The 26,436-nt window shown below is 33.1% G+C and overlaps 1 long non-coding RNA gene across 1 annotated transcript in view; it reads right to left on the reverse strand.

The window, feature by feature from the left end:
- Positions 1-26,436, reverse strand: part of LOC148109286 (uncharacterized) — a 49,444-nt gene that overhangs the window by 16,294 nt on the left and 6,714 nt on the right. The window contains exon 2 of the long non-coding RNA XR_015726015.1: positions 1,131-1,193. This is a non-coding gene — a long non-coding RNA (uncharacterized LOC148109286). The remainder of the gene's footprint in view (positions 1-1,130; positions 1,194-26,436) is intronic.

Consider the following 26,436-nt stretch of genomic DNA (forward strand, 5'->3'; position numbering starts at 1 on the left):
TCCCATAAATATAATCTGAAAGATTTTCTTTTGTATATATGCTCTGGAAGATTAAAATTCATAGTACAATTACTAGTTTCTTAAAGTTTTGATAGATTTCACCAAGACAATCATCTGGGCCTGCCAGTCTTTGGAGAGACTCTGAGAACTTTACTAAATTTTGTCCATGTCGTTCTTATTTTTTGTTGATAAATTTCGATAATTTTTATTTTCCTGGAAAATAGGTTCCTTTTTTGGGGGATTAACAATATACTTCTAAATAACACATGGGTCACAGAATAAGTCTCAATAGAAATTTTAAAATATGTTGAACTAAATGGAAATCAAAGTGCAACTAATCAAAATTTGTGGTATACAACCAAAGTAGTCCTTAAAATGAAAGTTATTGGATCAAATGCATATATGTGAAAAGAAGAAAGATCTAAAATCAATAATCTAAGCCTCTATTTTAGACAACTGAGGGGAAAAAAAAGCCATATATACCTAAAGCAAGCGGAAGAAAAGTAACAATAAATATTAGAGCAGGAGTCAATGAAATAGGAAACAGGACATATATAGAGAAAAATCAACAAAACTCAAGTTCAATAATATTGATAAATCCCTAGCCAGGCTAACCAAAGAGAGAGAATAAATTAGATTTATCAGAAATTTAAAAGGAACCGCTACTACTGATACCATGGACATTAAATATGAACAACTCTATGCCCACAAATTTGACAACCTATCTGAAATTGGCCAGTCTCTTGAAAGATGCAGCTGCCAAAATTCACACAAGGAGAAACAGGTAACCTGAAAGACCCATACCTATCAGAGGAATCAAGTCATTGTTAATAACTTTCCACAGAACAGATGACCAGGTTCATGTGGTTTGACTGGTGAATTCTATCAAAAATTTAAGGAAAAATTATATATTCTGTAATTTCCTCCAGAAAATAGAAGAGGGAACAGTTTCTAATTCATTCAATGAAGACAGAATTACCCTAATTATAAAACCAAGTAAAGCCATTATTAAAAAAGAAAAGTACAGACCTATCCCTTATTTACATTGGTGTAAAAATCCTCAGCAAAACATTAGCAAATCAAATCAAGCAAAGTATAAAATTTATACACCACAGCCAAGTGGTACTTACTTCAGGTATGTGAGTCTGGTTCAACTTCCAAAAATCAAATGATGTTATCTATCACACCACAGGCTAAAGAAGAAAAATCAAATTACAATATTAATAGATGCTGAAAAATCATTTGACACTATCCCAAACCATTCATAAAAAAACTAAGCAAACTAGGAATAGAGAGGAAATTCCTCAACTTGTTAAAGAACATATACAAAAAGCCTACAACTAACATGATATTCAGTGATACTAATTTCTCTATAATATCCAGAATAAAGCAAGAATATCTCCTATTTCCATTCCTATTCAACATCATACTGTAAGCATTAGCTAATGAGATAAGATAAAGAAATATTCATATTGGAAAGGAAGAAATAAAACTATTTTTGTTTTCAGTTAGCATTCTTGTCAATGTAGAAAATCCCCAAAATTCAACAACAACAACAGCAAAAAACCCTCCTAGAACTAAGAATTGTTTGTAGCAAGGTTGCAATATTAAAGACTTATATGCAAAAGTCAATTGCTTTTTTATGACAACTATGACTGATAGGAATTTGAAAGTAAAAACACAATGTCATTTATATTAACGTAACAAAACCATAAGAATAATTTGTTAGAAACTGTAATGAGATAAACCAAAGAATATCTAAATAAATTGAGAGATATTTCATGTTTATGAATAAGGAGACTCAGTATTGTTAAAATGTCAGTTCTTCCCAAGTACGTCTATAGAATTAACACGGTCTAAATCCTAGCAAGGTATTTTGTGGATATGAACAAACTGATTTTAAAGTGTATATGGAAAGACAAAGAACCAAGTAGTCAACACAATACTAAGGAAGAACAAAGTCAGAGGACTGACACTACCCGACTTTAAGACTTATTGTAAAGATATTAATAAGAACAACGCAGTATTGGAGATGAAATAGACAAACAAATGGAACTGTATGGAGTTCAGAAATAGACCCACACAAATATAGTCAATTGATCTTTGACAAAGAAACAAAGGCAATTCATTGAAGAACAGATAAACTTTCCAAGAAATAGTGCTGGGAAAACTGAATATTCACATGAAAAAAAAAAAAAGAAGTATATTGATACAGATCTTACATCTTTTAGAAAAAATTAACTCAAAATGGAACATAAAGAGAGCTATATATAAAATGCAAAAGTATAGAACTTTGGAGGATAATAAAGAAGAAAAAAATTTTTTAAAGATTTTATTTATTTGTCAGAGAGAGAGAGCACAAGCAAGGGGAGCGGCAGGCAGAGCAGACAGAAGGAGAAGCAGGCTCCCCACTGAGCAGAGAGCCCAATGTGAGACTGGATCCCAGGACCCTGGGATCATGACCTGAACCAAAGGCAGATGCTTAAGCAACTGGGCCACCCAGGGATCCCCAAGAATTTAAGTGATTTTGGGTTTGGTGCTGACTTTTTAGGTACGACAGCAAAAGAACTATCCATGAAAGAAACAATTTAAAAGTTAGATTTCAATAACAATAAAAACTTTTTTTTTTTTTTGTGAAGGACACTCTTAAAAGAATGAAAGACAAAATAGACTGGAAGAACATATTTGCAAAAGGCACATCTGAAAAATGACTGTTATCTAAAATATACAAAGAACTCAAAAATCAACAAGACAACAATTTAGTTAGAAATTGAGTAAGAAATCTGAAGAGACATCTCTCCGAAGAAGATACACACATGGCAAGTAAGCATATGAGAAGATGACCCACATCATATGTTATCAGGGAAATGCAAATTAAAACAACAATGTTTAGGTATCCAGCAATTGCACTCATAGATAATTACCCAAATGAGTTGAAAATGTAAGTCTGCACAAAACCTGCACACAAATGTTTATAACAGTTTGCTTATAATTACCAAAATCTGGAAAAAACAACAATGTTCCTCAGTAGTTGAATTGATAAAACAAACTGATTCTTGGGCACAATGCAATATTATTCAATGACAAAAGCAAAAAGCAAAGAATGAGTTCTCAACATTTGCTACAACATGGACAGCACTGGAGGAGAAAATGCTAAGTGAAATAAGTCAAGCAGAGAAAGACAACTATCATATGATTTCTCTCATCTATGGAACATAAGAACTAGGATGATCGGTAGGGGAAGAAAGGGATAAAGAAAGGGGGATAATCAGATGGGGGAATGAAGCATGAGAGACTATGGACTATGAGAAACAAACTGAGGGCCACAGAGGGGAGGGGGGTGGGGGAATGGGATAGGCCGGTGATGGGTAGTAAGGAGGGCACGTATTGCATGGTGCACTGGGTGTTATACACAACTAATGAATCATCGAGCCTTACATCGGAAACCGGGGATGTACTGTATGGTGACTAACATAATATAATAAAAAATCATTATTAAAAAAAAAAAGCAAAAAGCAAAAAACAGAACACTGCCAAACTATGAACAAAATATGAAGAACCTTAAATGTAGATTGTTAAATGAAAGAAGTTAAGTGTGAAATATCACCTACCATATGATTCCATTTATATGGCATTCTGGAAAAGGCAAAACTATAGAAACATTTAAAGTACATGCTAGAGGCTTGGGAAAGGAAGGGAGGATAAAAATGCAGAACACGGGATTTTTAACCTGGTAGAAGATATTCTGTATGATACTGTAACGATGGATATAAAACATATGCTTGTCAAAACTAACAGAATGGCACAGCACAAAAAGTGAGCTCCGATGTGAACTATAGACTTCAATTAACTTAAAAAATTACATATAATTAAAATTCTACATGGAAAAAATACTTATAATAATGTATGTGAAAGTGTATGTGTGTGTGCATGTGCATACATTAAAAAGGATTCATGTACATCTAGTTACTGTAATTGTAAAGAGAGTTGGGATTATTTTCTTATACCCTTCCATATTGCTTAGTTCTTTTTTCCGTTATTATTTCATTTTTATTACCACAAAATGGGCTAACTTTATTAAACTACCAAAATAAATGCTAATTTTTATAAAAGATTTATTTATTTATTTTGAGTGACACAGAGAGAGAGTGCATGTGAGTGGGGAAGAGGGGTACAGGGAGAGGGACAGAGAAAATCTCAAGCAGACTCTGTGCTGAGCCCCACATGGGTGCTCGATCTCACGACCCTGAGATCATGACCTGAGCCAAAATCAAGAATCTGATGCTTGAGCCACCCAGATGCCCCCAAACCAAAATAAATGCTAATTTAATGGTATTCAGTAAAATATACTGGGCATAGTGTCTGAATCAATTGATAGTTTATATAGTGTGTTAACAGGCACCTAACAGTGGATCTGTTATGGACTAATCTAAAATGTTTATTGCTCCTGCAATATTTTTCTTCTCCTTGAAGATAAATTTCACTCTATTAATAAATGGGCTTGTTTCTACGACCATGACTTTAAAAGGGAATCAAAAGTCATTCTTTTATATTTTCTCAGTTTGATATATTTATTTTCTGTGAATGGTCTTCATTTCACCTTTATGTAGCAGTTCAGTTGAGATTAATAAAATTAATTTTTAGTCATTATTTAATAGTGTATGTTCAGGTTACAAGCTCTTCTAGTATTTTCTGAGTTTCAGGGTGTGAAATATTTCTGCATAATTTTTATGACTTGTAAGAAAGTGACTTGTTCTAAGAGAGTCAACACTGCCATATTTGTTCTATGCTACTATTCTTATAAGTTAATAGCTTTGTACTGATTTTACTTGACAAAACACCTTTTGTTACTTTTACATGTAGGATAAAATCCAGATAAAGCAATCTTTTGGTTTCAGCATTATTTAATTCCTAACAACAGTTGGATCAAGTAGTTCCATGTGCAGGTGTATTTGTTTTTCACATTTTCATCACCCTGAGGGAGGGGCACAAGTGAAGTCTTGTAACATTTCCACAGTGTGTTATTTATACTCCCACTGGGTACCATTCTTCCTCTTTTACTTTACTCAACTATTTTCTAACACATTTAGAGAGTTTTATAATTATATTCTTACATGATTTAGTACCTCTCTTTGACTGAATAGGGCCAATTTTCACTTCGGTATTGAGGAAGAACCAAATATTCCCTTTTGTTTGGCTAACCAGAACACATATGTTAGCTATTTAATGTAGCTGTTATGTTGTACATATTATGATATCTCCTAAAGAATATAATAATTAATTGTCTTAGGATGAGATATTATCATTGCTATGCTGGTAAATATTTAACAACCAGCTCTCTTAAAGAAAAAAAAAATATGGCCTTGATTTGTAGTATTGTTTTTTTCCCAAGATGTACATATTCCCATCCTGGCCTATTTTGAACCAACAAAGTGACAGCAACTGGTCTTCACAGTTCTGAACATTTAACAACTGTCACTCCAAGTCACTCCAAGGACAGTTTCAGCACACACTGGGGGTACCTATGTTTCAAATGTAATATGAATGTTGGGAGGTGTTAGACTACCCCTATTTCAGCATATCTCCTTCTTGAAGGAGCCATTTTCCAATTGGGCAAGGATCTTTCTGATAGTCTGGTTTTATGCTACTCAAACTAGCCAACCTCTTTCTCATTTTCTCTGTTATCTAGGTACTCTAACAAAATCAATGAAATAGGTTAATTATAGCTTTCTATTATGTAAGGAATTTGTTTGTTTTCCAAAAGCATGAGTAGAAACAGAATCTTCATATATTAATTTGGATTTTGGCCCATGAAACAACTGCATGGGAATTGTTATATTCTCATAGATATTATTACAAAAAAATTAAATGTATAGGATTATTGGATACTTATAGGACTAAGGATACTTATACCTATACTACATTTTACTATTACCCCTTAAGATTAAATACGATTTTGCCCAAGTTGCTTTTCTTCCTTTGAATATAACCAATAATGATTATTTTAGCTTTGCACACATTCAGAATTGTATCCTTTTGCTTGACCCTCTAAGATTAGAGACATTTGTCAGGCTACAATTTTAGAGATCCGTTCCTAATTTTTTCAGGTTCCATGAGACAGAACAAAGCTAATGTTTAACTGGGAATGGAAAAGATAGTAGCTGGACACCGAGTTCACTGATAGGATCTTCAAGGAATAGACTAAAACAATTCCTGGCTGGATATCTGGTTTTGCTTAGGGAGATGATTGCTTGTACCAGCACAGCCTTCTTTATACCAATCTTGGCTAAGAACATTACTGCAGTCTGTCACCTTCTATCCGACATTTATCTTCTATTTCAGTTTTTGTATTCCTTAGGGCAATGGTGTTGAAGTGTCCATTTGATAAAGCCCTATAGGTTTTTTAAAAACAGAAACCAGAAATAATTTGGAAGTGTCCCTGTTGATTTCTGAGATTCTCACCTTCATTTCTGGGTCTAGGTTATTTCTATCAGTACTTTTACTCTGCACGACATTTCTACTGCATGATATAAATCTACTCATGTGTGACTCTGAACTACAACGATAATCAAACAGCCATGTGAAGAATGGACAAATAAATGCTTTCTTTCTAAATATAGTATTTCACCAAATTCTCTTAATAAAGTTTCTATGATGTCTTAGGATAACAGAAAGTACAGCATACGGATGATATGAGCAATGGGAAGATATGTCCAGACAGATGCCTAATGGCAAACCGCAAGCCTGTAAAACTTTTTTTTTTTTTTTTTTGCGGTAATATGGATAACAAACACCTGTTTACTATAGTTACCAAGGCAGAACAGAAAAGCAATAGGTTCAAATGTAAGAAGCAATACTCAGGTTAAGCAGTAGAAGAAAAAATGGTAGATATTCTCAAATATTAGAAAGACATTTATAGGAATATCTAGATTGAACTCTTTAAAATTCAGTTTGAGGAATGCTATCCCTCTCCCCTCACTTCAAGCTTATGAAGATGCTAGCTATGAGTTCTCCTTGGGGAATTCAAAAGAGAAAATTTTCTTGACTTTCCCTTGAACCCATGTTTTTACACCAATGTTAGAATAACATAGCAGCTGCTCTCTCAAATCATGCAAATCCCGGGAGATGTGGTTATACTTGGTGATTGTAGCTCAGTCAGCTGCTCTGGGGTTAGAGTAGTTTCCTCTTCTTCCTATATCTGCAAAAACTTTTTAAATAATGTGCTGGGAGAAAGCAGAGCTAGGATCTACAGCTGTGTTAGGAACTCCATTCCTTCCTGGTCTGGGGTTAACAGAGCTTGTAAGACACTTTCCTGTAAGAGGACAATACTTATTTGTCACACGTGATGTTTCCTTTCATGCAGAGGGATCTACAATTCTATAACACTCTTGGCTTCTCCCAGGGAAAGAAGAGTGACTTACCTCATAAATGAGTTTGAGAGATAAACAGTGCACTTTTTCTTCCTCCCTTCAGCTCAAGGAATATACCTTCTGTGCTGCTCCACCCTACCATGACTTTAGGAAGTTTTATTAACAAAAAGAATTAAGGAGGAATTTTATGGCATTAGCTATGACTGAGAGTATAGTGGGATATAATGTCTATCAAATGACGCATTAATCATTAGGATGATCATTGTTGCAAAATATATTTTTGCCATATTCTGTAACCTAGCCTTCATTGGTAATCAGTCCTATTTTGGTCTTTATCTACTTTAATTATTTTTCTTACTTAGCAAATGATTCAGAACTCAGACTGGGAAAACAGTGTGTTATAATCGGACCCTGTGTTCCTTAGCATGAAACTAAAATTTTGGGGAAATTGAACAAATTATTCCTAAGCCTTCAACAAGCACCTAGTAGCACCCCAGGTAGATGTTACCCAACTATGTCATCAATCACCAAAGTTATAAAGGATCCTTTTATCTTGATTTAATATGATTTCTTTTCTAAAGTAATTTCCAAGGCTACTAATGTCCAGACGTATTTTAAGTGGTCACTGAGTATCACAATTTACATCCTATGCACATTATAACTGAATCTAACAATCAATAATAAAGAACAGGAAATATAATATAATATAATATAATATAATATAATATAATATAATATGTCAATTATCCCTCAATAAAAAAAAGAAATAACAAGATAACATCAATATAGTTTTTGCAATCATTAAAATGCTATTTAGGAAATAATACGAGCCACTTCATATCATTACATTTTATAATTTAAATGAAATAGACAAATTCTTCAAAAACTACAGTTTTCCCAAACTGATACAATAAGAAATCAGAAATTTAATTAGCCTCCTATCTATGAAAAAAGTTGAAAGTCTTATTAAAAATACCCATGCAAAGAAATTCCAGGTCCATGTGCTTTCCTCAGTGAATTCTTGCATATATATAAAGAAGAAATAATACCAATCTTACACACATTCTTCCTTAGCATATAAAATAGAGAAAAAAGTTCCTTACTTGCTATGGATTCTGACAATAAACAGAACGCATGATACATAATGAACAATTGGACTTTATTTCACTAACACAAGGGTGGTTGCCCATTAAAAAAATCAGTCAAAGTAATTCAGAACAATATTAAAGAAAGGGTGAGCTCAAAAGGTTTATTAATTTGGAGATTATTCATAGAAAATGTACAGGACTTGCCCTCAAGTAGCTCATGGTTATTTAAGCAGATAAATTACCATCAATATTATGAAGGGATATTAAGAAGTGACATGAACAAAGAGCTGTGGAAGCTAATATGTCCTGGAGAAATCAAAGACCTTATCAGAGAAGAGCATTTAAATCATGCCCCCATTCCTTTACTCAGCCAATAATTATTTACTGAGCATTTTCTATGATTCAAAATGGACTAGGCAATAGGGAAAAATATAAATAAAACCTAGTTTTATAGTAATTCTCTTTAGCTATAATTATCACACATTTAATATTTGTCTTTATCCATGGAATATAGCTTTGTGAAAACATAAATTCTTTCTAACTTGTTCACTGCCACAAGCCATTACCTATTATACATCTAGTTCATCAAAGAAAATGCTATAATGATGCTGTACTCCCCAAAATAGGGGTGTACACAAAGTATGGTGGGCCACATAACTGAAGATTGGGGACAGGCTAGATGAAATAATTTATAGATGCCATGATGACTGGTGTTAGCTGTACAGAGGTGGTAGGGAAATAAGAATGCAGTAGAAAAATTCATTCTATGTAGAAGGACCTGAGAAAGCAAAATAGGGGTAAAAAACATCCTATCAGGTACATATTTTCTTGTTTTATTGTTTAATGGTTGCTAGAGTTACAGTATTAAAAAAAAACAGGAAAAGAAGGGAAACTTCAAAATGAGTGTGTGTGTGTGTGTGTGTGTGTGTATTCATGTGTGTGTGAGAGAGAGACGGACAGTGCCTACTATCATTACATTTATTTTCTTTGCTACTCGGGCATGAAAGCCTGTGTTTACCCTCTGGATGATTTGCTATTGGACCACTGTGCCAGTCCTCCCATAATACTGCTCTTGCCATATCCTGGATGTTAATGCAATGCTAGACCTTTGGAAAACCATGATGTGAATACACCTTGATAATTCCTAAAGTGGTGATTCTAAACTTCTTTTAGGAGAGTCAAGAATCTTCCCTTCAGGGACAAACAAATAAATAAAAACCCAAACAAAACAAAAACCACCAAAAAACAAACATATACATGGACACAAAAATAATCCTTACATACGATTTCAGGGAATTTATGAACCTCCTGAAATCTGTGGACCTGAGTTTTAAAATTAGGCACTTAGACATTGATTAAAGTGGATCCTGGATAAATAAACAGTTGCATTTCATGTGTCATTGAAGTCACAATAGACTCTTGAATTAACACTTGGTAACGAAAACAGGACTGATGGCTCTGCTCTTTTCTCCTTTGTCCTTCCATATTTGACACTCCCAAATCATTGCAACTTGACTTCTGGGACTGATATTCCATAGAAAATGTTCTCTTCATATCAGCATGTACAAAGGAGACTTGTAGGAGATGTTTTTTAAAGTTATGCAGATGCATAGCTCATGTTGAGACGTAAGGCAAACAAAAGAATGTGTTTACCACGTAAGAGAATATTCTAAAAAGTATTGTATGATCATCTCACTAGGAAAAGGACATAGAAGATTCTATTATTAAAGTTTATATTCAGTGGTAGTTTATGCGTCTTGAATTTTATAATCAGAAATTAATTTGTAGTACTTAGTTTTGGCTATAAAATTTCCTTAATTTCTTTTTTTTTTTAGGTTATTTATTTATTTGTTTGAGAGAGTGCACAAGCAGGGGAGGCAGTAGGCAGAGGGAGGAGCAGGCTCCCACTGAGCAAGAAGCCTGATGCGGGACTCGATCACTGGACCCTTGATTATGACCTGAGCTGAAGGCATCTGCTTAACTGACTGAGCCACCTAGGTATCCCAAAGTTTCTTAATTTCTATGTATTTGTTACCTTTTGTCATTACACAGTACATTACAGGAAACCACTGCTTCTCTCAGCTAATCTAAAGAGAAACTAAACCCATGCTTCATATATAATACATTTAATCATACAAGATATGTGGTGCCTTAAACACTATGGGACAAGCTACAGAAAAAATAGTCTCACTGGCAATCAAGTTACATTTTAAGAGAAGTCACTAACATTTCACCTGTACCTGGATATATTCCCCTCATTGAAGATTCCTGATAACTTTTCTGCATTAACTGGAGGAGTTTGAATATAGGGAATTAACTTGAAAAATTAACCTACCACACTAACCATGACATAGCTATAGGAATGCCTCTTAAAAGTAAAACTGACAATACCAAGTGTTGACAAGGTACAAAGCAACTGACTCTAATATATTATCAATGGGATTGTAAAATAATATAGTTACTTTGGGAAACTATGGTTTCCTTTAAAGTTACACATATATTTATTACATGAGCCAGCAATCCTATTTCTAAGTATTTGTCCAAGTGAAACAGAAACCTACCAAAATGAATGGGTAAATAAGTAAATAGGAAATCTATATTCACATAAAAACCTTTAGGCAAATATTCATGTTGATTTTATTTGTAACTGCAAAAAAAAAAATGGAAGCAATCTAAATGCCCCTCAACTGGAGACTAGATCAACAAACTGTATGTAGTATATCCATACAATGGAATATTACTCAGCAATGAAAAGGAATGAGCTACTGATACACCTGACAATATGGATGAATTTCAAATACGTCCTGCTAAGCAAAAGAAGCAGACTCAAAAGGCTCTAAGTGACTGATTCCATTTTTATGATATTCTTGCAAATACAAAATTATAGGAATAAAAACAAATCAGGGGGGCGCCTGGGTGGCACAGCGGTTAAGCGTCTGCCTTCGGCTCAGGGCCTGATCCAGGCGTTATAGGATCGAGCCCCACATCAGGCTCCTCCGCTATGAGCCTGCTTCTTCCTCTCCCACTCCCCCTGCTTGTGTTCCCTCTCTCACTGGCTGTCTCTATCTCTGTCAAATAAATAAATAAAATCTTTAAAAAAAAAAATAAAAATAAAAATAAAAACAAATCAGGGCCTGCAGGTGCTGGGAAATAAGGGAGGTGGGTTGGCTATAAAGTTAATATTTTGGAGTAATGGAGCTATTTTGTATCTTTATGTGTCAAAACATGGAGAAATATACACTAAAAAAGGGTGACTTTCAGTCTATGCAAATCACCTTAATAAAAACCAATCATCTGTGTCCCTATCACATGACAAAAATAAATACTTAAATTCCACTCTGTGTTCTAAAAGAGAAAAGGGGAGGATAAAGAGCTACTTTCAAAACTTTTTGTTTTCTTGTTAGAAGTATAATGTTTCTCATTGACAGTTTGATATGCTGAAATTTTCATGCAGTTTTCAAAAAATAATTCAAGGAGAGCATTAATGCTAACTATTATTTTATAATACAAATTTGGAATTTTACTGTATCTGTATTTATACTAAATTTTTAATACAGAAAATAACATACATAATGAAATTTATTTGCACAACATCTTTTAAGTAGGTTTTACCAACAGAAAAAGTAGAGTACAGAGGTCAATTATCAAATTAGCTGTAAGCTTAAAATAAGCCTACAAGAAATTTTGCTCTCGGTTTTTGTGAAGCTCTAGGTTATCCTGCAACATTTACCATAACCTTATGTAGTGGCTGAAGGGTGGATGTTTTCTTAATTTTACAGCTTAAGAACCTGAGGACAATGGGAGTTTAAATAAATGACTCAAGAATATAAAGCTCTGAATAGAATGAAATATGTAAAATATCCTGGTGCTTTCTGTCCAAATTCCATGCTCTTCTCACTGTACAAATTCTCTTCTTCTTGTTATATATTCACTTAAAAAAGACAAAACATAAATATACCTGGTTCGAATTTTGAAAACATTTTTCCTTTAAATAGCTTTATCATTTGTTTTTCTACCCTTTCCAATTATGCAGGAAGTTATAGTACCTACATATTTACTCAGGCATTAACATTGAATCTATTACTTATACAAGGATAGATTTCTTTGAATATATTGTATTTTCTTTTGAAATATCAATGTGGTTTATTTTGTATAATTTTTTAACTTTTATTTATATCCCACTCCCATTCTTTTCAACAGCTATTTTATATTTTTACTACTTATCTAAAGATTTCTAAAAATGACTTCTAGCTTTCTTCTTTTACCACTTGATTTTGCCTTTGATTTCTTAAAATATGAAACTGTCAAACTACATCTCTTCAAATGCTTGGTCTTTCCCTACTCCTAGCATTCTGTCCATAGTGCTTCTTCCCTCCTGGTCAGATGAGAAGTGTTCATTGTTCTGTTCAGGATCAATCATTCCAATGGATTTCTTTACGCTCATCTTCCCAGGTACATCACTCCATCAATGGTACCTTCTTTGTACTATATTTTCACCATCTTGCTCCTTTGCTTTGGGCTAAAATCAAGTTTGAGAATCTCTGCTCTTAAAAATAAAGAACAACGATAACAGCAAGAAAATAACAACTACAAAACAAAATAAAACCTTTCCTTTCTTTTCTCTCTCTCCACCTATATCTACGTTCTCTTTTGCCACCTAAGCCCTCAGTCCAGTTTTCAATCTTGATGGCATATTAATACTATATAGAGATTAAAAATGTTTTAAATTCATTTTTCTTTTCTCTCTTACTTTTCCCTTATCATAGCATGATTCTTTTTAGCAAGCTCTCGTTATCTGTTGATATAAACTGGCCAATGAAAACAATAAGACTTAGATAGCTTTAAAATAATGATTTCATTGAGTTATATTGTCATGTTGAAAATATATGAAAGTTTTATACAATAACTTTTTTAAAACCTCCACATTTTCAGAATTATGAATTTAGTGCCCAACAACTTTTTTCCCCTCCATGTTAAATGAAGTGTGGTGATGAATCTCCTGTGTGTCAATGTTTCATGCGAACTCACTGAGGATGTAGCTTGTTCGGGCCATATTTCATAGAAGAACATGCCAGATACGTGTTCATTCCTAGATGATGCATTTCTACCAGAATTCAGACCCCACCATGTCCTTTAGCCTTGCAGTCAATAATAGCAATAGCAGATCCAACATTCTAGTACTGGGAATGAAGTGCCATGAAAATCAAATTAGAGTTTTGTTTGCGCTGCTCTCAGTATGTTCAACTGGAAAGATAGAGTTCTAAAGAGTGTAGGTTGAAGATAGCTGAAAGATGAATAGAAAACAAAAACACTTTGCTAGGCTCTTGACTTAATATGCCTTTAGAAATCAGTTATTATGACAATCCAAAAAAAATCCTATTGATCAACGTAATTTTGCTTTGCTTTTGTGATGACTGATTTTCCACTTAAAGTGATCAAATTAGGCCTGAACTGTTTCAATTTTGTAAGATACATCACATTTCCAAAACTGTGCAATGCATATTTGAATGGGTTTTGATTAAACCAGACAGTAGTGATTCACACCTATTGTGAGATTGCAAAATAGGAAGGAAGGTGCCAGTACAATGTTGAGTATCTAGGGTACCAATTCACCTTTTTACTGCTTCGATGTATAATCAGCTATTTTCTCAGTTTCAAAAGCACATCAGAACCAGGCATTCATAGATAACAGTAGTAATAACGTTTATCAATTGATACCTATAAGATCTCATTTGGGAAGTATATTAGAATTAAAGCAGCATCCACAATAGGAAGACAAAGAGCATGTTGAAAAGGCTGAGAATCACAAGGCTCACCTTTCTCTCAAGAAGCATATTTCCCCGGGCAAGAGGGCAAAGGAGGTCATTTCATTCTAGTGTCAAGCTAGAAAGGCAAGTTTAGGCTATCATGGTTTTAGCAGGACCCTCTGACTTGGGATAACATGATTATGTAGAAGTTATCGTAGGTGTAGTTTTGTTTTCAATAGCTATATCTTAATACCTATTTTGAATCCATGTGTGTATCTTGATATCTATATCTATATAGATATATAGATACACAGTTTTCTAGACCATACTAAATAATTTCATTTACCACAATTTAAATGAACTGAACTCACATTGGACTTTTGTTTCCCTATTTTTTGATGAGGTGTTCCAGCTGCAGGTAAATAAAACATGCTTTTCAATTCTTAATAAGACATTATTGCCCATGCACACTGGTATAACTTACCAGTTAATGCCTAGAATCATGAAGATTTTTTTTTTTCAGGTGTGTAAGTTGTATTTTTCCAATAAGGAAATAAATCCTTTAGGAAGAAATGCTTTTTTCCTGTATTTTGTAAAGGAAATGTATCGTTTTCATTCATAGTAAATAATTTACAATGATTAAATTTGTTAAAGTTATTTCACTTATTGAAGTATTTAAATGATTTACAGACATTTAAAATTATTCACAGAAAAATTGTAACAAAAATTACAGTGATTTTAGAAAATTATTTAAAAAAATTTTTGCATATTGGAAGGTCAGAAGAAATGTTACATTGGCAAAATAGTTTATTAATTATTGCATCAAGATTTTTTCCTGAGAATTTTAAATATATATTAATGTGATAATTTATGTTTTCCAAGTGATCGATGTCTACTAATTTCTTCTTTAGACAACTTTTCTAAAGTGAAATTTAAGAGTTATTCAAACTACCAATACATTTTAGTTTATTTAAGGGTGAAAAACAAACAAAAAAATTAAAAATGGAAAACATGGGTTTGAATTCTCCACCCTATGACTTATTAGTTGAAAAACACATAATTTCTCCTTTTCTTACACCTTTCTATAGCCTCAGAGCACTATTATAAAACCAAAGGAAGCTATGAATTATGTATTTTTTGGATTATAAATCTGAGGTTTCATTGACTTTTCTAAATCCCACAGCAGTCTACATGGAGACAGACATGCTCCATGCTCAGACTGTCCTGACATCTGATTGCTGCTGGTTTTAAGAGTGTCCGGAGAGATCAACCTTGGTTGGCATGGAATTTGGTATTTCCATGATGGGCACTGTGAACATGGGTATTGATAAGTCTTCTCCAAAGTCTTCTTCAGCTTCAAGGGTAGTCCTTAACACACATGGAGGAAAGAGTAGAAGTACACCATGGAGTTCAAGAGGATATGTTGAAAACCTGCCTGCCCAGCAGGCTTTTCTGAGGCATTCTTTTAGTTGTGCCCAGACATAACTCTGGGGAAAGCATGATCCCAAATCTTGATTTCAAAGCATCCATTAGTGAGAGTTTGTAAATTGGAATATAGAGACTTGTTTGATCTGCCTTTAGAGGTAAAACTAGAGCTGCTTATAGTAATCAATCAGGAGAGTTGAGCTAAAACTGCAAGAAAGCCTTCAAGAGAAATAATAGCTTTTTGTGTTTTAAGATATAGAGAAAATATAGAAATTTAGATAGTCATTTAAAGCTATGCTTTTATTAAGTTACATCAAATTAGGTTTGGTTCTGTTTTTGACAGGCATCATGGCTTTAGATTTGTTTGGCCAAATTACGTTAAAGAATGGAGGTAGAGGGGTGCCTGGGTGGCTCAGTTGGTTAAGTGGCTGTCTTTGGCTCGGGTTGTGATCCCAGGGTCCTAAAATCGAGCCTGAGTAGGGCTCCCTGCTCAGCAGGGAGTCGTCTTCTCCCTCTCCCTCTGCCCCTCCTCCTAGCTTGTGCATATGCTTTTCTCTCAAATAAATAAATAAAATCTTTTTTAAAAAATGGAGGTAGAATTTTCTTGAGTTACTGTGAACAGTATCATATTTTGGACTCTCAATCATCTCTCTTGGTGATGAGAGAATTTCTGGAATATTGACTTGATAGTCTTTGAAAGGAGGGATTAAATTGAATTCTTTTATTTCTTTTACTTTAGGATTCCTCCTTCCTTTGTCTTCATGTTGCCTTGCATTTGGTCATTTTCCAAGCACTTATATTTTTGCTCACATGAAGATTATTCTGTAACTAAGCAATGTATACAAATGTTTAAAGCTGGGAATTATTTTTCTTTAGAAGAAATGCAGAAATTAAGTAGCCTTTTACAAACTGTTTTGTTTCTTTTGTGCATAGTGATTATATATACCATCAATATGGAACATAGATCAGGTGTTTGAATGCTTTGTACCTCAGTCATTTTTACAAACATGTATTATTAAATTTAAAGATAAGTTTTATTTTTCCAAGCTAATTAGGATTGCTGGATACATTATTCACTCATATTATCTTTTCATGGCTTACTATTAATCTTTATCTCAGTTAGTGATTATATGATCAATGTAATTTAGGCATATAAAGAAATTTATTCCTGGATTCTGTTTTACTTATGGACAAAGTATTTTTACTGTGAGAGAAACAAATTTTTTTTCCATAAACAGTAAAGGGTTTAATTGATAAAAATATGAATATGTTGTCTTTCAGGCTTTAAAGAAATTGTTTAATGTTTGAAATTCAGGTGAATTTGTGGAATTCTGTTTTGTATAAAATTTTTTTAATGATTGAAGCTAGCATTTGTTGAGTGCTTATTATACCAAATCCTCAATATATATTATTATTTTAATTTAATAAATTCAATGATGGAAGTGTAATTATTATCTCCTTTTAATAGTAAAGAAACTGCAGCTTAAAGAGATTTTGCCACCTTTCTAAATTGACCCAAGATAAATGGTCATTAAGTGATTTATCAACCTTCACTTGAACCAATGAAGGCTGCTCATGAGCCCAGAACTCCTAGGACAGTGCTATGGGATTCCTTTCTTAAACTCTTCTAAGACTCTTTTGGTCATCATTAAGCCCATAAAAAGTAAATATATTTAATATTCAGTTCTGTATGGTAAGAGATGGTAGTATTTTTGTATATAAATGCAAAAAAATAGAGCAGTTAAAACATTTGGATTTGGAACACACAACTATTCTTGTTTATCTTTGGATTTAGATTTGTTTCCTCTGTTTGGACCATTAATAAAAATAACTCAAATTCCATTAGCACTCACAGGTGGGTGTAAGCAGGCTGGGACTATGTTGAAGAATGAAGAGGTCAGAGAGTGGTTAAAAAATTCACTGTAAGATATCCACAAGACCCATTAACAAAAATATATCTATAGGTTGTTTTATTGACCATAATTACATGTAATTGGATGCTTTTCCAATTGTAAAATCTCTTATAGAAGAGTAAAACATTCCCAGAAAGGACTCTTTGATTATTAAAATCCACACAGATTTGAGAGGAATTTGGTATTACAACATTATATTGATTTATAAAGAAACAGTCAACTTGCGATGTAGAAAACCAAATTCAAAAAAGAAAATGTTTTTATCCAACTGGAGACATTTGCATCAAAAGGATAAAAATATTGCTAGATAACTAGAAAGTTTGGATTGAGAGGACAAGAAAGTCTAATCAGATGTTTCCTTGATCTGGTAATTCACTTTTCCTCTGACTCCACATTCAGCACGAGAAGGCACATGGAAAGATGTTCTGCATCAGTCGTCATCAGGAAAATGCAAATCAAAACCACAATGAGATATCACCTCACACCTGTCAGACAGCTAAAAATAACAACACAAGAAATAACGGGTGTCAGTGAGGATGTGGAGAAAGGGAAACCCTCTTACACTGTTGGTGGGAATGCAAACTGGTGCAGCCACTCTGGAAAACAGTGTGGTGTTTCCTAAAAAGTTAAAAATAGAACTACCTTATGACCCAGCAACTGCACTACTAGGTATTTACCCAAAGGATACAAAAATACTAATTCAAAAGGATACATGCATCCTGATGTTTCTAGTAGCATTATCAACAAAAGCCAAATTATGGAGAGAACCTAAATCACCATTGACCGATGAACGGATTAAGAAGTTGTGGTGTGTGTGTATATATATATATTATATGTGTGTATATATATATTATATATATATATATAATATATATATTGAACGGATTAACAAGTTGTGGTGTGTGTGTATATATATATTATATGTGTATATATATATAATATATATATATATAATGAAATATTGAACGGATTAAGAAGTTGTGGTGTGTGTGTATATATATATATATATTATATGTGTATATATATATATACATATATATGTATATATATAATATATATATTGAACGGATGAACGGATTAAGAAGTTGTGGTGTGTATGAAATATTGAACTGATTAAGAAGTTGTGGTGTGTGTGTATATATATATATTATATGTGTGTATATATATATAATATATATATTGAACGGATGAACGGATTAAGAAGTTGTGGTGTGTGTGTATATATATATTATATGTGTATATATATATATATAATGAAATAATGAACGGATTAAGAAGTTGTGGTGTGTGTGTGTATATATATATATATTATATGTGTATATATATATATAATATATATACTGAGCGGATGAACGGATTAAGAAGTTGTGGTGTGTGTGTATATATATATATTATATGTGTATATATATATATAATTATATATATATAATGAAATATTGAACGGAATAAGAAGTTGTGGTGTGTGTGTATATATATATATTATATGTGTATATATATATACATATATATGTATATATATAATATATATATTGAACGGATGAACGGATTAAGAAGTTGTGGTGTGTGTGTATGAAATATTGAACGGATTAAGAAGTTGTGGTGTGTGTGTATATATATATTATATGTATATATATATATATAATATATATATATTGAACGGATGAATGGATTAAGAAGTTGTGGTGTGTGTTAATATATATATATTTTATGTGTGTATATATATATATATAATGAAATAATGAACGGATTAAGAAGTTGTGGTGTGTGTGTATATATATATATTATATGTGTATATATATATATAATATATATATTGAACGGATGAACGGATTAAGAAGTTGTGGTGTGTGTGTATATATATATATTATATGTGTATATATATAATATATATATATAATGAAATATTACTTGGCTGTAAGAAAGAAAGAGTGAAATCTTGTCATTTGCAATGATGTGGATGGAACTAGAGAGTATTATGCTAAGTGAGATAAGTCAGTCAGAGAAAGACAAATGATTTCACTCATATGTGGAATTCCAAAAACAAAACAAATGAACATAGGGGGAAAGAAAATCCCACAAGAAAACCAAGAAACAGACTCTTAACTATCAAGAACGAACTGATGGTGACCAGAAGGGAGGTGGGTGCAGGATGGTTCAATAGGTGATGGCGATTAAGGAGTGCACTTGTGATGAGCACCTGGTGTTTTATGGAAGTGTTGAATCACTAAATTCAATACCTGAAACTAATATTACATTGTACACTAACTGGTATTTAAATTAAAACTTACAAAACAAAACAAATAAATGAATACAGACTTAAAGAAAAAATCAAATAAAATTAAGAAAGAATGTGCCCTTGAGGAAAAGTTAATAATCCTGATCATTTAATCGCTTATTCTCTGTAAATTAGTGCATTTGACTCTTGGCTTTATATGTCAATCTCTTATCAGGGTGGCTAACGTGACTTCTTTTTCTCTAGGCTCAATATCCTCTGGACGTTAATTTAGGAATACGTTTGTAGGTTTGAAAGGCAGAATACCAGAAACTGGATCATTGTGAGTTCACCACGGGCTGCAGTCTCCCAGCTTATCCTGGCATCTTTCCTCTGTCTCTCAGCAGTGATGCTGAAATGGTATGTTTTAACATCGGTGGAGCAAATCAGAAGTCATTTGTTATTAATAATAAAGTGTTGACGTTTTATGAGTGATTTCATTTTACAAATTAACTTGGGTCCAAGTTTACTTATATAATAACACTACCTTACTTGTGTTTCAATAAACCATCTTTGAGCTGGAAAGAAATCTGTGGAATTATAACCTATCTAAGATTTTGCAACTGCATGCAAACCTTGCTGTACCCCTGGAAGTAGGTCTTTAATATGCATTGGGGCAGAAAACAAATCAGAATTGTTATTCTAAGTCTTCATTGCCCTGTCACACTTCTGGTCCACATGACAAGCCATTAAAAACATGGAAAATACCTGGGACCAATAACGTAGTACAATATCATTATTGAATATTGATATCTCCTAATATCACTTTTATAGAAATATTTCTTTATAACATAAAAAAAAAGAGAGGGAATACATTCAGAAAGAAGTCTGCATACAATCTAAACAGTTTCTCTGATTTTGGGTCTTCCGAGTAAGTTTAGAGGCCAGGTTCTGTGGGTGAGATGGTGCACGGTACAGCTTGCCCATAGCAACAACTTCTTTTTTTCTCATTAGTTGGTTTGTTTCTGTTAGTGTTTTGATCAGACCTCAGATTCTTCAGTGATTGCTCAAGGTGGTATAGATAATGTGCTAAAAGACTTTGAAGGTAAATCGAAATAAATTTCTCATCCATTATGAAGCCTTCTTTAATTTCCCTTTGCAAAAACATCCACAAGATGTTTTCTCCTTTTCTTGTGCTACCAACCACATGCTGTGTTGCAAATCAGCCATTGATGAAATTTTTCATCTGTCCTTTGAACTGTACGATCCTCAGGTGTAGAGACTGTTATTATTTCTATTGTCTCGAGTCTTACAAAGAATTTTTCACACAGTAGGCAAACATTAAATCTTTTGAGGGAATGGTGTTCATATTAATTTAAATTAAGATAATTATTAAAGCTTGAGGAAATATAATATAACTGAGTATTTTGGATTTTTCTGATGAATAACCAGGATCTTGAAGAAAGTACATTTTCATTTGTTTGTTTTATTGACTAGATAGTGACTTTCTAATATAAAGTAATGCTTTGCAACACACACTTTAAATAATACTTATTATTAATTTTTAAATTAAATACATTAAAATATATATTAAACCAAAATTTAAAATAACCAAAAAAGAAGTAGAGTGATAATACAGATAATTAAATTTTTTAGAACAGATTCAGCTTTATTGATTTTAAAATTCAGAAATATTCAGAAAATCTTAGCCAATATCTTCAGATGTTTCTCTTTTCAATTTTTTTACTTGGATTGTAATGTGTATACATATATATGGTATATCATATATATGGTACATATACATATATATACATATACATATATATATATGTGTGTGTGTGTGTCTATTCATCTATCAGTGGACACTCAGATTGTTTCTATGTCTTGGCTATTGTAAATAATCCTGCAATGAACATGGAGGTTCAGATATCTCTTCAAGATAGTAATTTCATAGTATATAATATATATCATATATTATAGACATATCATATATAGTATATATATCACAGTTAATGGACTATTGATCAGCCATTTAAAAAAAAAGGAAATCTTGCCATTTGTGATAACATGGATGCATCTTGAGGGCATTATGCTAAGTAGAATAAGTCAGACAGAAAAGGCAAATACTCTGTGATCTCACTAATACAGCGGAATTAAATAAAGGGCTAGTATCCAAAATCTATAAAGCACTTATCAAACTCAACAAAGAACAAATAATCCAATCAAGAAGTGGGCAGAAGACATGAACAGATATTTCTCCAAAGAAGGCTTGCAAATGCCCAACAGACACATGAAAAAATGTTCAACATCACTTGGCATCAGGGAACTAAAAAGCAAAACCACAATGAGATACCGCCTCACATCAGTCAGAATGGCTAAGATTAACAAGTCAAGAAATGACAGATGTTGGCGAGGATGCAGAGAAAGGGGAACCCTCTTCACTATTGGTGGGAATGCAAGCTGGTGTAGCCACTGTGGAAAACAGTATGGAGGTTCCTCAAAAGGTTGAAAATAGAGCTACACTATAACCCAGCAATTGCACTACTAGGTATTTACCCCAAAGATACAAATGTAGTGATCCAAAGGGGCACCTGCAACCCAATTTTTATAGGAGCAATGTCCACAATAGCCAAACTATGGAAAGAGCCCAGATGTCCATCAACAGATGAATGGATAAAGAAGATGTGGTATATATCTATAATGGAACACTATTCAGCCATCAAAAAAGTAAGCTTGCCATTTGCAATGATGTGGATGGAACTATAAGATATTATGCTAAGCAAAATAAGTCAATCAAAGAAAGACAATTATCACATTATCTCACTCACATGTTGAATTTAGGAAACAAAACAGAGGATCATAGAGGAAGGGAGGAAGGGCACATGATGTAATGAGCACTGGGTATCATATAAGACTGATGAATCACTGAAGTCTACCTCTGAAACTAATAATACACTATATGTTAATTAATTGAATTTAAATTTAAAAAAATAAAAAAATACAAATGAAGCTATAAAAACATTTAGAAAATAAAAACACCAAACTCATAGAAATAGAAAGTAGATTTGTGGCTACCAGGGGCTGAGGTGGGGGGGATGTGGTGAGATGTTGGTCAAAGGGTACAAGCTTCCAGTTGTGAGATGAGTAAGTTCTGGGGATCTAATGTACAGCATGGTGACTATAGGTAATACTGTATTATATAATTGAAAGTTGCCAAAAGAGTAGACCACACACACAAAAAAACACCCTAGTTATGTGGGGGTGATGTATGTATTAATTAACTTTCTTGTGGTAATCATTTCACAATATATGCATTTATCGAATTACCACATTATAAGCCTTAAATGTACAATATTATATGTCAATTATATCTCAGTAAAAATGGTGGAAAACAAAAAGAGAGATAGACTATACTATTTCTAAGTGTCTTATTACACTATTACACTCGGCTTTTCATCTTTATTTTATAATTAATTGACTGATTTCGGGCAGTTTAACATCTCTGAGACACAATATTTTTCTAACATGGATGGACTGTCAATCAATAGTATGTGGTTCTGCAAATTGTGGATGTTTGTAAGTGAGGAAAAAGAGCTGTCTGTGATACTAGCTCCAATCTGATGAATATAATAATAGAATAAAGAATTAGATAAAGATGCAGGAACAAAGAGATATTTTGCAAAGTTATTGACTTTAAATTTAAATGGAAAAGATATAATCATTACTATGTTTTATTCTAAAAATGACCTAAAATTAGTGTTTTGAACTTAGGATGAAACACCCTTATGTAGCAGTGATTGCATATGTACTTTTTTTGCGAATTCAAATTCCTCTAACATAGACTTCTCCATGGTCTTCTCTGGAAGGAACACAGATTTTCTTGACAATTCTTAGCTCTACGTACAATTTACTAAATGGAAGAGAAATCCTCTTCCAAGAGTTTCTGTAATATGAATGTACCACAAATAATATTGTCCTTACTTTCCATTATAAGTTTTGAATCACCAGAAAAGGTTTTTCTATTGTCTTTCAACAAATGTTGCTTGAATAATTCCATGTCCACATGCAAAAAGATGGACTTCACGTTATACTTTGCACCATATTCAAAGATGAACTAAAATAATCATGAGCCTAACTATAAAATTTAAAATTAAAAGCTTCTAAAAGTGAAGGTATGATCTTGAGTTAGGTAAAGATTTCTTAGATATGGCACCAAAAATGTAATGCATAAAAGAACAAATTACTAAACCTGATTTCACTGAAATTAAAAACTTCTTCTCTTTGAAAGACACTTTTAAGAGAATAGAGAGAGAAGCCAGAAAATGGGATAAAATATTTATATGGTAAAGGACTTACTACAGTACATATAAAGGAATCCCTCAAATTTAATAATAAGAAAAACAATCTAATAAGAAATGAGTATTTGGGGGTAAAAAGCTAGTAGTGTGATTACTGGATCATAGGGTAGTTCTATCTTTAACTCTTGAGGAACAGTGGCTACACCAGTTTGCATTCCCACCAAAAGTGCATTGAGGGTTCCTTTTCTCCACATTCTTGCCAACATTTGTTGTTGATTTTAGCCATTCTGACAGGTGTGAGGTGATATCTCATTGTAGTTTTGATTTGCATTTCCCTGATGATGAGTGATGCTGAGCATCTTTCTATGTGTCTGTGGGGGTGTTGAGTTGTATAATCTCCTTATATACTTTGGACACTAACCCTTTATCACATATGTCATTCACAAATATCTTCTCCCATTCAGTAGGTTACCTTTTAGTTTTGTTGATTATTTCCTTCACTGTGCAGAAGCTTTTTATTTTGAAGTAATCCCAATAGATTATTCTTGCTTTTATTTCTCTTGCCTCAGGAGACATATCTAGAAAAATGTCATTATGGTCAATGTCAGAGAAATGACTGCCTGTGTTCTCTTCTAAATGTACATACCCAATGAAATATGAGTCAACCATAAAAAAGAATCAAATCTTGCCATTTGCAATAACATGGATGGAGCTAGAGAGTATAATGGTAGGTGAAATAAGTCAATCGAAGAAAGACAAACACCATGTGATTTTCCTCAGATGTGGAATTTAAGAAATAACAACAAAAGAAACAAGCAAAGGAAAAAAGAGAGAGAGAGAGAGAGAGAGACAAAGCAAGAAATGGACTCTTAACTATAGAAAAAAAACTGACGGCTATCAGCGAGGAGGGGGTGCGAAGATGAGATGTGGGTTAGGGGTGCGCTTGTGATGAGCACTGGGTGGCATACAGAACTATTGCATCACTAGACTGTACACCCGAAACTAATATAACACTGTATGCTAACTATACTGGAATTTAAAATAAAATTAAAAAAAAGAAATGAGTAAAAAGACTTAGACACTTGAATGAAGAAGACATACTGATGGCAAATGCGCAGTATGATAAAGAGCTCAACCTCATTGATCATTAGGAAACGGAAATTAAAACTACAAAGAGCCACACCCACATATCGATTACAATGGTTCCACGCCAAGTGTTCCCTAGGCAGTGAAGTCATCAGAACTCTCAGATTCTTCTGACTGGAATGAAATTGACAAAAACCAGTCTGAACACAGTTTGACAGCCTTTTATGATGTTAAATGCACACGTGCCATATGGTCTAGCCATTCTTCTCCTTAATATTTATCCAGGATACATAAAAATGTGTCTCCATATGCGTGTACATGTATCTTCATAGCAGCTTTATTTCTAAGAGCCTGAAGCTGGAAACAACCAAAATGTCTGGCAGCAAGGGAAGGGTTAAACAACTAGTGTAATGTTCCTACGGTGAAGTCCTACTCAGCAGAAACATGAAGAAGTTGACACACACTACAATGCGGAGGAAACTCAAAATAATTATGCCGAGTAAATGAAGCCAGACAAAAGAAGATTACATACAGGAGGATTCAATTTATCTAAAATCAATATATAAGGACAGAAAAGAGATCAGTGTTGGCCTAGGGATGGGTGGGTGATAATGAGAAGCTAGAATTATAAAAGGACACAAGGAAACTTTGAGGTGTGGTAAATATGTTCATTATCCAAATTGCAGTTACGGTTTCATGAAGGTGTATATATGTCAAGACTTACCAAATTAAACATTTTAAATAAGTACATTGTTTATAGGTCAGTGATACCACAATAAAGCTGCTAAAATGTTTCTAAAATGAATTTTAAAACATGATAAAACTTTTCTAAAATGAATTTTAAAACATAACAAAAAATGTTAAAAATTTCTTTATATATTTCAACTCATTTTGATTTTACCTTGTGGTCCACATTACTAGAAATATTATTAAAAAATGAAACGAAACAAAATACTGTCCCCCACTTTGAGGAGCTCTTCTAGCTTTGGCTGCAGAGCAAGCTAGATTCTTTAAAAATGTTCTCATGCTACACATATAAATAGATTCAGGATAATGTTTTAATTCGCTGCTGTGGTAGGAACAATATATCGGCACTCAATAGAGACCAAAACAAACAAGTGAGCACACAAATAAAAAATTAAGAAGCAGGTGAAACTAGAGCCATGAACTATAGATGACTTTGAAAGCATGAGAAACTGGAGACCAAGCCTTGCAGCCCCTGCAAGGTTGGGAATTCAAGCCTGAGGATCCTCAATTAGGGCTGGACCCCCCAAGGGGCTATCCCTGTAGTGAAGGG

This window comes from Ursus americanus, chromosome 11 (assembly GCF_024610735.1).
Source record: "Ursus americanus isolate L20-20 chromosome 11, mUrsAme1.1.p, whole genome shotgun sequence".
Taxonomy (NCBI): domain Eukaryota; kingdom Metazoa; phylum Chordata; class Mammalia; order Carnivora; family Ursidae; genus Ursus; species Ursus americanus.